The sequence below is a fragment of the Suncus etruscus genome, chromosome 1, assembly GCF_024139225.1.
Source record: "Suncus etruscus isolate mSunEtr1 chromosome 1, mSunEtr1.pri.cur, whole genome shotgun sequence".
NCBI classification, from domain to species: Eukaryota; Metazoa; Chordata; class Mammalia; order Eulipotyphla; family Soricidae; genus Suncus; species Suncus etruscus.
Genome location: NC_064848.1, coordinates 85,259,799 through 85,272,781, shown reverse-complemented (window position 1 = coordinate 85,272,781; position 12,983 = coordinate 85,259,799). Strand labels below are relative to the sequence as shown.

The following is a 12,983-nucleotide window of genomic DNA, read 5'->3' as shown; positions in this document are numbered from 1 at the left end:
AGGGCTAGGGATATTCTCACTCATTTGTGGGATATAAGAAAAATAAAAGGCAGTGTGGTAATAATTTCTGAAGACGAGATGAGGACCAGGAGGTTCAGTCCATGTTAGGAAGCTAGCCACAAAGAGTGATGAATGCAGTCAGGGAAGAGAAGGGTCCACTATGACAATAATATTTGCATCTGATTACTCTGTACAAGAACTGGGTGCTGAAAGGGGATAAAATTATATGAATGGTATGCGTTCTTTATTAACAACAGTGCAAGCCAATGTGCCAAAAAGAATGAGGAAGAAAGAGAGGGAGATAATTAAAATGCCTGCCCTAGAGGCAGGCGGGGTGGGCCTGGGAGGAAAACTGGGGACATTGGTGGCAGGAAATGTGCAGTGGTGAAGGATGATGTACATTGTATGATTGAAACTCAACCATGAACAATTTTTTGATTTACTGTGTTTATGAAAATTTTTATTTCAAAAAAGATGATACTTGTTGGATTACCAGGTGTCACCCCACTCAGTATATGCCTTGATATTCATTGGTTGGAAACATCTTTTGAATGTAGCATCTTTGAATGGTGATTAGACCACTTGTTCTCCACCCCAGGATGTGGTCTGGTTCTTACTCTTAAAAATCTTGGATCTGGGCCAGGAGAGATAGCACAGCGACATTTGCCTTGCAAGCTGCTGATCCAGGATCAAAGGTGGTTGGTTCGAATCCCGGTGTCCCATATGGTCCCCCGTGCCTGCTAGGAGCTATTTCTGAGCAGACAGCCAGGAGTAACCCCTGAGCACCGCCAGGTGTGGACCCCCCCAAAAAAAAAAACCCAAAAAACAAAAAATTTGGATCTCAGGAAAACACTCTCTTGCATTTCTGGCTTCTGGCTTTCCTGACCTGAGATATCTGCTTCTTAGGAGTGGAAGGCTTACGTGCTGAAATTCCTGAACCAGTTTTACCCCTTCAGTGTGTAGACTATTTCTTGAATTGGTGTTTGCTTCCATACCATGTCTCTTCAATGTTCTGGTTTTGGAGCATGAGACTATGAGCACAACTCCTAGGAAGGGGTATGGAAACTTGGTCAATGCAAATCCAGGTGCCAACTGTCATTACTAATGAAGTGCTGTAGACCAGAAGTATCTCTATTCCCAGTAGTTAGGAATTAAGTGCATTGTTCCTGAAGATGGGATCTATGTTATGCCAGCTCAATTTCTGCACATTTCAAAGTTCTCCTGGAAGTCATTTTTCCAGATGTCACAATCCTGGTTGATCTAAAGTAAGTTTAGTGTCCACCTCACACCACAGAGACTGGCACACATCACAAAAAATAAGAACAATCAGAGCTGGCAAGGATGTGGAGAGAAAGAAACTCATTCACTGCTAGCAGGTGGGAATACCATATAGTCCAACCTTTATGAGAAACAATATGGAAATTGCTCAAAAAACTGGAAATTGAGCTCCCATACAATCCAGTTATACCACTCCTAGAATATACCCTAGGAATACAAAAACACAATACGAAATGTCTTCTGCACACCATATGATCCAGCTATACCACTCCTAGGATATACCCTAGAAACACAAAAACACAATGCAAAATGTCTTCTGCACACCTATATTCATTGAAGTGCTATTTACAATAGACAGAATCAATAGACAGAAACAACCTAGATGCCCGACAACAGATGAGTGGCTAAAGAAACTGTGGTACATTTATACACAGTGGAATACCATGAAGCCATCAGGAAAAAGAAAGTCATGAAATTTTCCTGTACCTAGATGGACATGGAATCTATTATGCTGAGTGAAATAAGACAAAAGGAGAGAGATAAACACAGAATAGTCTCTCATGTATGGGTTTTAAGAAAAGTAAAAAAAATTGTAATAATACCCAGAAACAACAGAGATGAGGGCTGGAAGGTCCAGCCCACGATATGAAGCTTGCCACAAAGAGTGGTGAGTTCAGTTGGAAAAACGACTACACTGACAACTACCATGACAATGGTAGTGAGAGAAATAAATACATACATATATATACATATATAATATACATATAATATATAAATACATATATCCAAAACCCAACTACAAACATGGTTGTAATCATGGTTCTTAAATAAAGTGAGACAAACTTATAACTCTGCTACCTCTGTTAAAATTGAAGCCATAAATCATCCTTATTCACCCCTCCTTCACTTTCCATTATTCATTTCCCTCGTTTATCCTGCTCTCCTGCTGTCTAGGATGCTTACCCACTGAGGTAATCCAGAGAAACATCCCTAAGGTGTCTGAATCTAAATCCCTCATGTCTTTCTTGTCTGTGGCTTTTACTCTTATCCATAGCCCACTAAAACCAGGCATGGAAACACTGATAGGCATTCTATAGATCTGATAGGTTGATGGGTTGACTTGAGCCCCATATTGGACAAACCATGAGAAGAATATGTGTTGATTTTAGCTAAGTTGATAGTTGTGCCTTCTCATATGCAAAGAATCTAAGTTAACACTATGTGACTGATAAGTTTTCTTAGGAGATGATATGATATTAGAGATGCAATAGAGGTCTCTATTATCAATAGACTGACAGAAACAGTATTTTGATTAGACACTAAACCCAAGTATAGCTTCTCTCCATACCACAATGATTAATTTGTTAATATACTCTTTAATAGATTAAGGAGCTAGTTACAGAGATCAAATAATATCAATTGGCTGGGTCACTTTGTATATTGCCTCTTCTATAATGGATAAAATGAGTATGAAATGAATATATTCAGACTTTCCATAAATTCACACAAGTTCTTTTCAGGGTTCCTTGTTTCTTGTTCTTTTCTTGAGCCTCAACATTCTTCAGCTAACCTAACATTCTTGTCTGAGGCCTCAACATTCTTCTGTGTTTTTATTGCACATGATTCTCTGTATAGTCTCAAGTATGACTAAGTATGTCCCAGAGATCTTCCCTATGAGAAAGTAAACATCTTAGTGGAATTTGGGTGCCTCAGCAGTCATTTGATTTGCCCTGAGATCTTCAGTTGTCCCTTTTAAGGACTCAAATCAAACTCTGTATAGATTTCACATTTATACCAAGTTACGAGAAATGTTGGACTTTATTCGTTGGCCCCCAGATGCACCAACAATATCTTGTGGCATTGCTTCTCTTTTGCATAGGCACATTAAAATGGGAAAATAATACATATGCAAACAAATTTTTATCTAATAGAGACGGAAACACAAATTTGGTAATGTAATTAGGCCTTTTACCCTGAACATTGGCATAATGATTTGGCTCAGGCCTCAGAAGAATGGGCATCGCCCACACACACCTGAACTATGGAAACAACCACAAGTGTCTTTAACACTCCCAGGATCCAAGCCTCTACCAGAGAAGACCTACCACTGCTTTGGCATTGACTTACTCCAAAGAGCTCCCAACACCCAGGCGACTCAGCAACAGTCTGCATGCAGGGCAGATCGCTCCGCATTTAATGATATGCTGAAACTAGAGGATGCTCCACATCAACCTGACATAGACGAAAGAAATGCACAGAATCCAGAGTCTTTAAATATAAAAGTCTGATACCAACTATAGCTAAAGTGTGCAAAAGTTTCACCGGGACCTTCAGATTGACTGGAGTTGGATAGACTGGTATGCCTGGAACCCAGAGTCTGTCTTATGCCAATAAACTTCTGGGGTGAGGCCTTTTTGTAATCAAGTCAAGGACTTTTTTTCCATTTTCTCCATTTTTCTGGACCTATGCAAACATTGGCAATTGCCACTATCACACCTTTACTATATTTTTTTACTCTTATCCTTTAAGGAAAAAAAAATACAACTTACTGAACTTGAAAACAGATTACTGTAGTAGAATGCCTGTCTCAAATACAGGTAGGAGATGGGAAGGGGGAAGGGGGTAATGATGCACTGGTGAAGGGGGGTGTTCTGGTTATGACTGTAACCCAAATATGATCATGTTACTTAAATAAAAAAATATATTCAATAAAAAAAAGAACTCAAATCAAACTTTCCCCCTCTTTTTTTTTTTTTTTTTTGGTTTTTCAGGTCACACCAGCAGTACTCAGGGGTTACTCCTGGTCTGTGATCAGAAATTGCACCTGGAAGGCACGGGAGATCATATGGGGTGCTGGGATTCCAACCTCTATCTGTCATGATTGGCTGTATGCAAGGCAAATGCCCTACTGCTATGCTATCTCTCTGGCCCCACTTTTATCTCTCTTAATTAATTATCATATATATATAGCTTGCAGCAGATACTGAGAGTAATGCACTAGACAACCTGGAATGTGAGCACCTCAAGGTGGACACTGCTTTGTATTAGGATCCTTAGAGATACACTGAAAATGACAGGTAGAGTAGCAAGTCTAAGAATTATCAAAAATATTGGGACCTGAGCAATAGCACAGCGTTTGCCTTGCATGCAATGGACCTGGGATGGATCCAGGTTTGATTTCTGGCATCCCAAATGGTCCCCTGGGCCTGAGAGGAGTGATTTCTAAGCACAGAGCCAGGAGTAACTCCTGAGCACCACTGGGTGTGGCCCAAAAACAAACAAAATATTACCAAAAGCATTTTTTTTTTTTTGGTTTTTGGGCCACACCCAGCAGTGCTCAGGGGTTGCTCCTGGCTGTCTGCTCAGAAATAGCTCCTGGCAGGCACGGGTGACCATATGGGACACCGGGATTCAAACCAGCCACCTTTGGTCCTGGATTGGCTGCTTGCAAGGCAAACACCCCGCTGTGCTATCTCTCCGGGCCCTACCAAAAGCATTTTTTGGGGGGGCCACACCCAGCGGTGCTCAGGGGTTACTCCTGGCTGTCTGCTCAGAAATAGCTCCTGGCAGGCACAGGGGACCATATGGGACACCGGGATTCGAACCAACCACCTTTGGTCCTGGATTGGCTGCTTGCAAGGCAAACGCCGCTGTGCTATCTCTCCGGGCCCTACCAAAAGCATTTTTAAATGAATGAAAGTAGAATTGGATAGAAGGAACAGCTGATGCAATGAGATTATGATGGAAAACTTGGCTTTGGAAAATACACACACTTGTATACAAAAACTCACACACACACACACACACACACACACACACACACACACACACACTATTTGCTGGTACTCTCTGATCCCTCTTGTTGCCCGTTCTAGAATGTCACATTCATCTGATGTTGGATGAATAGGTCTTAGGCCTACCCATCTAACTATATAGTTTTGTAATCTGAATGTAAATGCTCTCATGATGGAGAATTAAGACATTGTGGTTGTCTTAATATTTCTCAGTCAAAAGTTCTGCCTCCAATAGAAGAATCTTGAGGGTCAAAATCTACTTGTGAATGGTGTATACAGCTACCTACAGATGGCATAGCCTTTTTCTCTTAAATATGATTTCTACATTTCTCCGTTGTGCCACTTGGAATTTGGTTGGAGGCTTGTTTTCTCCCTTCTGACCTAGATTACAATTTTTTAAAAATTATTGAATTACCATAAATTACAAACTTATAATGTCACTCATGATTGATTTTAGGCATAATGTTTCAACAAAATATAGATTACATCTTAATACCAAAGAAATAGACCATCCTTTTTGATGTGCAAGTAGAAAGGAACTTCTTCTAGATTGAAAGAGAATAATTATATATCCCTTGGCTGAAAACACGAAGGCTAAGCATCAGCTTTCTTGTTTCTTCCCCCAACAGATTGGTGTCAGGACAACTGGTCAGCCACATGCAAAAAAGCGAACTTGGACCTCCATCTAACACCATGTACAAAGGTCAAATCCAAATGGATCAAAGACATTGATATCAGACCTGGAGCCATAAGGTATATAGAAGAACACATAGGTAAAACACTCCATTACATTGAGACTAAAGGCATCTTCAAGGAGGAAACAGCACCCTCCAAAAAAGTGGAAGCAAAAATAAACAGATGGGACTATATATATATATATATATATATATATATATATATATATATATATATTGGTTTTTGGGTCACACCCGGCAGCGCTCAGGGGTTCCTCCTGGCTCCATCCTCAGAAATCACTCCTGGCAGGCTCAGGGGACCATATGGGATGCCAGGATTCAAATGACTTTCTGCATGAAAGCCAAATACCTTACCTCCATGCTATCTCTCCTGCCCCTGATGGAACTACATTAAGCTGAGAAGCTTCTGCACCTCAAAGGAAATAGTGACTAGAATACAAAGGCCACCCACAGAATGGAAGAAACTGTTCACCCAATATGAATCAGATAATAAATGGGCTAATATATAAGATATACAAGGTACTGACAGAACTTAACAAGAAAAAAAATCTATCCCCATCAAAAAATAAGGAGAAGATGGTGCCAGAGTGATAGCACAGTGGTAGGGCATTTGCCTTGCACATGGCCGATCTAGGACAGACCTTGGTTCCATCCCTTGGTATCCCAGATGGTCTCCCAAGCCAGGATCTATTTCTGAGTGCACAGCCAGGAATAAGACCTGAGTTTCACAGGGTGTGGCCCAAAAAGCAAAAAAAAAAAAAAAAAGAGGGGTATAAAATGAACACTTTCTTAAAGAAGAAATACAAATGGCCAAAAGGCACATGAAAAGAAATGCTACACATAAAAAAAACTACTTCAATAAAAATATGTGAAAATTATTATATCTCACAATGGGATTAATAAAGTAATTATCTGAGAGATTTCTTTTTTTTTTTTTTTTTTTTTTTTTTTTTGCTTTTTGGGCCACACCCAGTGACGCTCAGGAGTTACTCCTGGCTATGCGCTCAGAAGTCGCTCCTGGCTTGGGGGACCATCTGGGACGCCGGGGGAACGAACCGCGGTCCGTCCTAGGCTAGAGCAGGCAAGACAGGCACCTTACCTCTAGCGCCACCGCCCGGCCCCTATCTGAGAGATTTCTAAGTTGTTTGTTGCTTGTTGGGTCTTTTGGGCTATTTTTGTTTGTTTGTTTGTTTACTGAGCTTAGTTGGTGTCTATGTTACTTTCCATTTAATTGGGTGTGAACCTACTGGGCTGTCAGTATTGTGGAATTTGGAGGTATCCTGCTCCAAGAAATTCTAGGATCTGTAGAACTGGGCTGATAGGTTTCAGAGACTTGGCTTGGATTGTATCTCTTCTGATATTAGTTGTGAAGCTGCAATGCTGGCCGTTGTTTACATGGTGGCAGTTGTGGGGTGTGGGTGTGGCTGCTGCTGTGGCTTCCAGCAGTACACAATGGTGGAGGGAGGCTGTTTGCCCCTACTCTGAGAAGATTCAGCTCTGTGGCTTATTTTGTATCTATTGTCATTCTTTAACCAGTTCCTTTCCACTCTTCTTTCTCTACCTAAAGTTCCCCTCAATAACTACATCTGACGGTGAAGAAAACCACTTTGCACAACTCCACTAAGCACCTTTAGCATCATATTCTATGAGAATGGTGCCCAGGTCAAAAGCCCAAACCACAGAAAGGAGATGTTTACCTTTACCTTTACCCTTTACCCACTAGGTGGCACTAAGACTTTTATCAAGTATATGTGACTTATGCAGTGGCAAACTCATTACCATTTTGTTTTGTTGTTTTGTTTTGTTTTGGGGCTACTCCCAGGGGTTCTTAGTGGTTACTTCTGTTTCTGCAGGCTCAGGGGACTGTATGAGATGTTGGGGATCAAACCTAGGTTGACCACCACATGCAAGGTAAATGTCCTGGCTCCCAGTACCATTTATTTAACCAAGCAAATTTCTTTGATTGTAACTCAGATTCTAAAAGAGGCTATGAGTTTACAGATTGAGCCATCTTCAGTGGAAGGAATATAATTCCTATTTACCAATTTAATTAGCTTTCTAGTCAGTTGGTACCTCACTAATTCAAGAAGCACTCATTGAATAAGTACCAATTGTATTAAACACTGCTTGATGCTGCAGATTTAGATACTACAAAACAAAAACAAAAGAATCAAAACCCTACTTCTGGATCTCTTAGAACCAAAAGTTCATACAAAGCCATTAAATTATCACAGCAGAAAGAACTGCACCTGGAAGGTACACAATGTAAGAACATCTAATAGACCAAGACAGGGAATCTTGAGTCTTCCTTGAAGAAGACTTTCTTGAGAACAGGATGGCTAGTTAACATCTAAAAGGAGAGTGGGCGTTGATGTATTAATACAGTAAGGGAATGTCATGAACTGCCACGGCATGCATAAACTTTTAGGGGAGCTCAGCCCACCAGATGTATCCTCAGATTTTCCTGGTGGGTAGAAGTGAAATAACCCCCACAGGGTTCCTCAAAAGGCCCGCTGTGGACACCTTTTTCCCCTGCGTGGATGGTTGAGAAATTTCCAAAGAGATGCTTGGCATTACATTTTCAGTCATTATTTGGCACATTCTCTCCCTTGTAAAAATTGCAGGCTGAAATAGGGCCTCTATCAAATTCCTTTTCCAAGAGAAATTTCTGCACCAAATAAGACAGACTTGGTCTCTTTCGGTCAGCCTATTTGCTTCTGAAGGCCAAGTCAAAACATAGCATCTTCAAGACAAAGTCTTCTCTCCTTATTTTTCCCTGTCACTTTGAATACTTGCTAACAAACAGGTTTGGCCAGTGTAGAATTAGGCTATTTACTAGGTATAATTATGTACCCCTTTCATATAAGTTTTATCTCTTTCTATAACTAGACCATAGGAAGTGGGTCTTAGCCCCTAGCTAGAAAACTATTCCCTCAGGTTAAGGATATTTGTTATTAGGAAGAAAACCAGGATTCCTGCTATCCCTTAATTTACATCAGTAATGACACCTAGGGCCAGGAACTACTTTGATATGTAAGAAATTAGCCTTCCTTTTATCCTCTGGCTCCTAACTGAAACCTATTCTATCTAAGATTACAAACCACCTACAGCCATGTGTATTTGTTTTAAAATCAAACACTGTACATTGTACATTCCTATACTTTGAAAAAACAAACATGGGCATTCCTTTCATGATATGACTGTCTCTTACCCTTTATATACTCCCAGCCTGGAGATTAAAATTGTCTCACATCTATTGCAGACACGGGTCCCCATGCAGTGTATTTTGTGTGGTCTCATTATTTCATATTTCATATTCGTCTGTTCATGTGCCCGCTTTCCTTTCATGAAGGAATTCGTCCCCACTAGAGATGCTGAGACGCAAAATGCCTGCAGCAATGAACAGAGATAAAAGTGTGTTTAAGGGATTTCTAGGGAGTTTGAAGTAATGGATGATGAAGACTAGTGGACTGGACCACTGTGAGCAAGGTGGAAGGTAAGTGACATAGATTTTTGGAGATATGGAAAGGGCCAAACACAGTAAGTCTTATTGGCTATAATACAGGTTTTGGTCTTTATTCTAAGGGTAATTGAAAGTCACTGAAAGACCATAGACAAGGAAGTGAACAGTTATATCTACATTTTTCCCCCCAAGGGAGAGCGCGAACGCAGTCCTCCACTACCACAGATTATGCAGTCGAGTTTCCCACATTTGGGGAAATCGCAGGGGTCAGCACACCCGGAGTGAATGGGTGAGCCTCGCCCTAGGGAAACCACCTTCGTAATCATAGTATCTCCCCTGCCAGGTAAGAAGAACCCCTTTGTCTGCAATGAAAGTAATGTATTGGAAGAACCTTAGAGATTGTTGTAGAAAAGCTTGTGCTTAGATGAGCATAAATTTGGAAAGCTGTGATTATTAGAAATTCTTAGACGTTTGCATGAAAGAAAAACTTAAGTCCAAAGGTCCCAGCTTATTTTTTCTAGAAAGCCAAAGAACATGTTCACACTACTGACGTGTTGTCTCTGACAAACAGAAGCTGTGCTGCAATTTGTGTTCATTAAGCTACAGTCAATTGTCATACCAAAGTATGTTCTGGCATCAACATAATAAGTGAATCAAAGAATAGATTGTGTAAACATTATCTCACTTCATTGTGCCCATTTCCCTTAGTTTTCTCTTTCTGTTTAAAAAATATGATGGAGCTAACCAGAGGGACAGTATAATGGAGTAGAGTGCTTGCCTTGCACATGACTGATCCAAGTTTTATCAATACCTAGCATCCCATATGGTTCCTCAAGCCCTACCAGGACTTGAGTGCAGAGCCAGGAGTAGCCCCTAAGCATCACTGGGTATGGCCCCAAAACAAAAAATAAATAAGTAGAATGGAAAAGTCTGGTCCTCACCCAAATGGTGAGCCTCTTTGTCATCTTCACTGTACTTCTTGGAATAGCCTCAGAGAATTAGTAAATCTATCAGTGATCCAATACCTCTGTGACTAAGTCAGGAGCACAAAAGACAGAATACAATGATAAACACCACTACTATAGTATGCAAACAAATCAGGCTACAACTTGACAGCTGAAAAAATTTAAATCAGGGGCCAGAAAGATAGTATGGAGGTAGGAGGGCGTTTACTTTGCATGCAGAAGGGATGATGGTTCGAATACCAGCATCCTATATGGTCCCCCGAGCCTGCCGGGAGCGATTCTGAGTGTAGAGCCAGGAGTAATGCCTGAACGCTGCCAGGTGTGCAAATAAAATTTAAAAAGAAAAGAAAAAAACTTAAATCCAAATGTGTTTTTTCTATTGGGCTGACTACGTAGTAATGAGCAGTTACTAATTATAGTCCTTATAAATATTTTTGTTTTATCAACACAAATAATAAGGCATAAGAAGCTAAGGTCACACAGCTATTAAGCTTTAGAGCCAGGATTCAAGCACTAGCCTGACCAGGGCATGAACTCTAAGGTACTACAGTCAAAATCTGAATTGTCAAGGAAAACTATTTTCACACATTGGAGGGGAAAACTAAGGTGTGAGGGTCTGGGGGAAACTCAAAGGGCCAGAGCACCCAGAGTTTGATCTCCAGCACTACATGGATCTTCTGAGCACTGCTGGATGTAGCCCAAAGTCTCAGGAGCACTATTGGGAAGACCTGGTGGGCCCCAGCATCTCTGGGCCTGGGCACATAGTATAACCAGAGAATTGAAGTGTCTGGTCAGGTTGGCCAAGTATTACCTTAGTCTTCCTAAGCATTACTTGGGGGGTACTCCCACCAAACTAATGTGATAAAATGGAATTAAGGCTCAAAATTTGATAAAAATAGGGGCTGGAGAGATAGCATGGAGGTAGGTGGCGTTTGTCTTGCATGCAGAATAACGGTGATTCAAAATCCCAGCATCCCATATCGTCCTCCGAGCTTGCTAGGAGTGATTTCTGAGCATTGCCACCGGATGTGACCCAAAAAACAAAAACAAAAAAATTGATAAGATAACTAATGAAATCAGAAGTATTTAATTTAATTCTAATCAAAAGCCCAAAGCAAAAATTATTTTAAGAACTGTCAGATACAATCCCCAAATAGCAGTTGATTATCTTTAAAAATATATTAAAAGATGATCAGTGATGTCCAGAAAATTAAAAATACAAATGTTCAAAACAAAGATAGTGTTCATTTTGTATTCCTCTTTATCTCTTTATTTCTGTATTAATGTTTTCTTAGGATTGACCTACAATTATCAACTAGTTTTAGAAAAGTTCTGGTCTCTAAAACTATTCAGCCAATCATTTATTCAGCATCATTTCTAAATAAATTAATATATGCCACATGGTAACAAATTTCTAGGGACTGGCTTCAAAAAGGAAATCTGTATCTCTAGTGGTCTTTTCATTTTCCACTCCCTAAAGCTCCTGACAACAAATCTATGTTCTTTCTTTATTTATTTTTATTACTTTATTGGTTTTTTTCTAATTTAAGCATTGTATATAAGTGGGACTTTTTGAGCCTGAAACTTTTTTTTGGGGGGGGGGCAACACCCAGTGATGCTCAGGGGTTACTCCTGGCTCTGTGCTCAGAAATCACTCCTGGCTCTGAGGACCATATGGGACACTGGGGAACGAACCCAGGTCTATCTTGGGTCAGCAAGGCAAACACCCTACCACTGTGCTATGGCCTGAGCCTGAAACTTTTAACTTAGAATATTCAGAGGGCAGGCATGTAGTTCAGAGCATTTGCCTTACATCCATGAGGTCCTGGGTTCAATTATTGTACCAGGAAAAAAATAGACTATTTCCAGGATGTAACCTTGTTATGGTATGTATTAGCACTTTCTTTTTGATATGGAACAGATCATACTTTATTGAGATATTCATCATTGGAAAATTTGAGGGCTGGAGAGATAGCACAGTGGTAAGGCGTTTGCCTTGCATGCAGCCAATCCAGGACAGACCCCGGTTTGATCCCTGGCATCCTGTATGGTCCCCTCAGCCTGCAGGAGTAATTTATGAGTGTAGAGCCAGGAGTAACCTCTAAGCAGCACAGGGAGTGGCAAGAAAGAAAGAAAAGAAAGAAAGAAAGAAAGAAAGAAAGAAAGAAAGAAAGAAAGAAAGAAAGAAAGAAAGAAAGAAAGAAAGAAAGAAAGAAAGAAAGAAAGAAAGAAAGAAAGAAAGAAAGAAAGAAAGAAAGAAAGAAAGAAAGAAAGAAAGAAAGAAAGAGAGAGAGAGAGAGAAAGAAAGAAAGAAAAAAAGAAAGAAAGAAAGAGAGAGAGAGAAAGAGAGAGAGAGAAAGAAAGAAAGAAAGAAAGAAAGAAAGAAAGAAAGAAAGAAAGAAAGAAAGAAAGAAAGAAAGAAAGAAAGAAAGAAAGAAAGAAAGAAAGAAAGAAAGAAAGAAAGAAAGAAAGAAAGAAAGAAAAAGAAAGAAAGAAAAAGAAAGAGAGAGAAAGAAAGAGAGAGAGGAAGGAAGGAAGGAAGGAAGAAGAAAGAGAGAGAGGAAGGAAGGAAGGAAGGAAAGAGAGAGAAAGAAAGAAAAAAGGAAGGAAGGAGAGAAAGAAAGAAAGAAAGAAAGAAAGAAAGAAAGAAAGAAAGAAAGAAAGAAAGAAAGAAAGAAAGAAAGAAAGAAAAAGAAAGAAAGAAAGAAGAAAGAAATAGAAAGAGAGAGAAAGAAAGAGAGAGGAAGGAAGGAAGGAAGAAGAAAGAGAGAGAGGAAGGAAGGAAGGA

At 40.1% G+C, this 12,983-nt stretch overlaps 1 non-coding gene across 1 annotated transcript; it reads right to left on the bottom strand.

Moving 5' to 3' along the window:
- Positions 1 to 9,418: 9,418 nt before the first annotated feature.
- On the bottom strand, positions 9,419 to 9,581 carry LOC126029830 (U1 spliceosomal RNA). Its single transcript, XR_007503054.1, has one exon. It is a non-coding gene; the product is annotated as a U1 spliceosomal RNA (small nuclear RNA).
- Between the last annotated feature and the right edge of the window lie 3,402 nt (positions 9,582 to 12,983).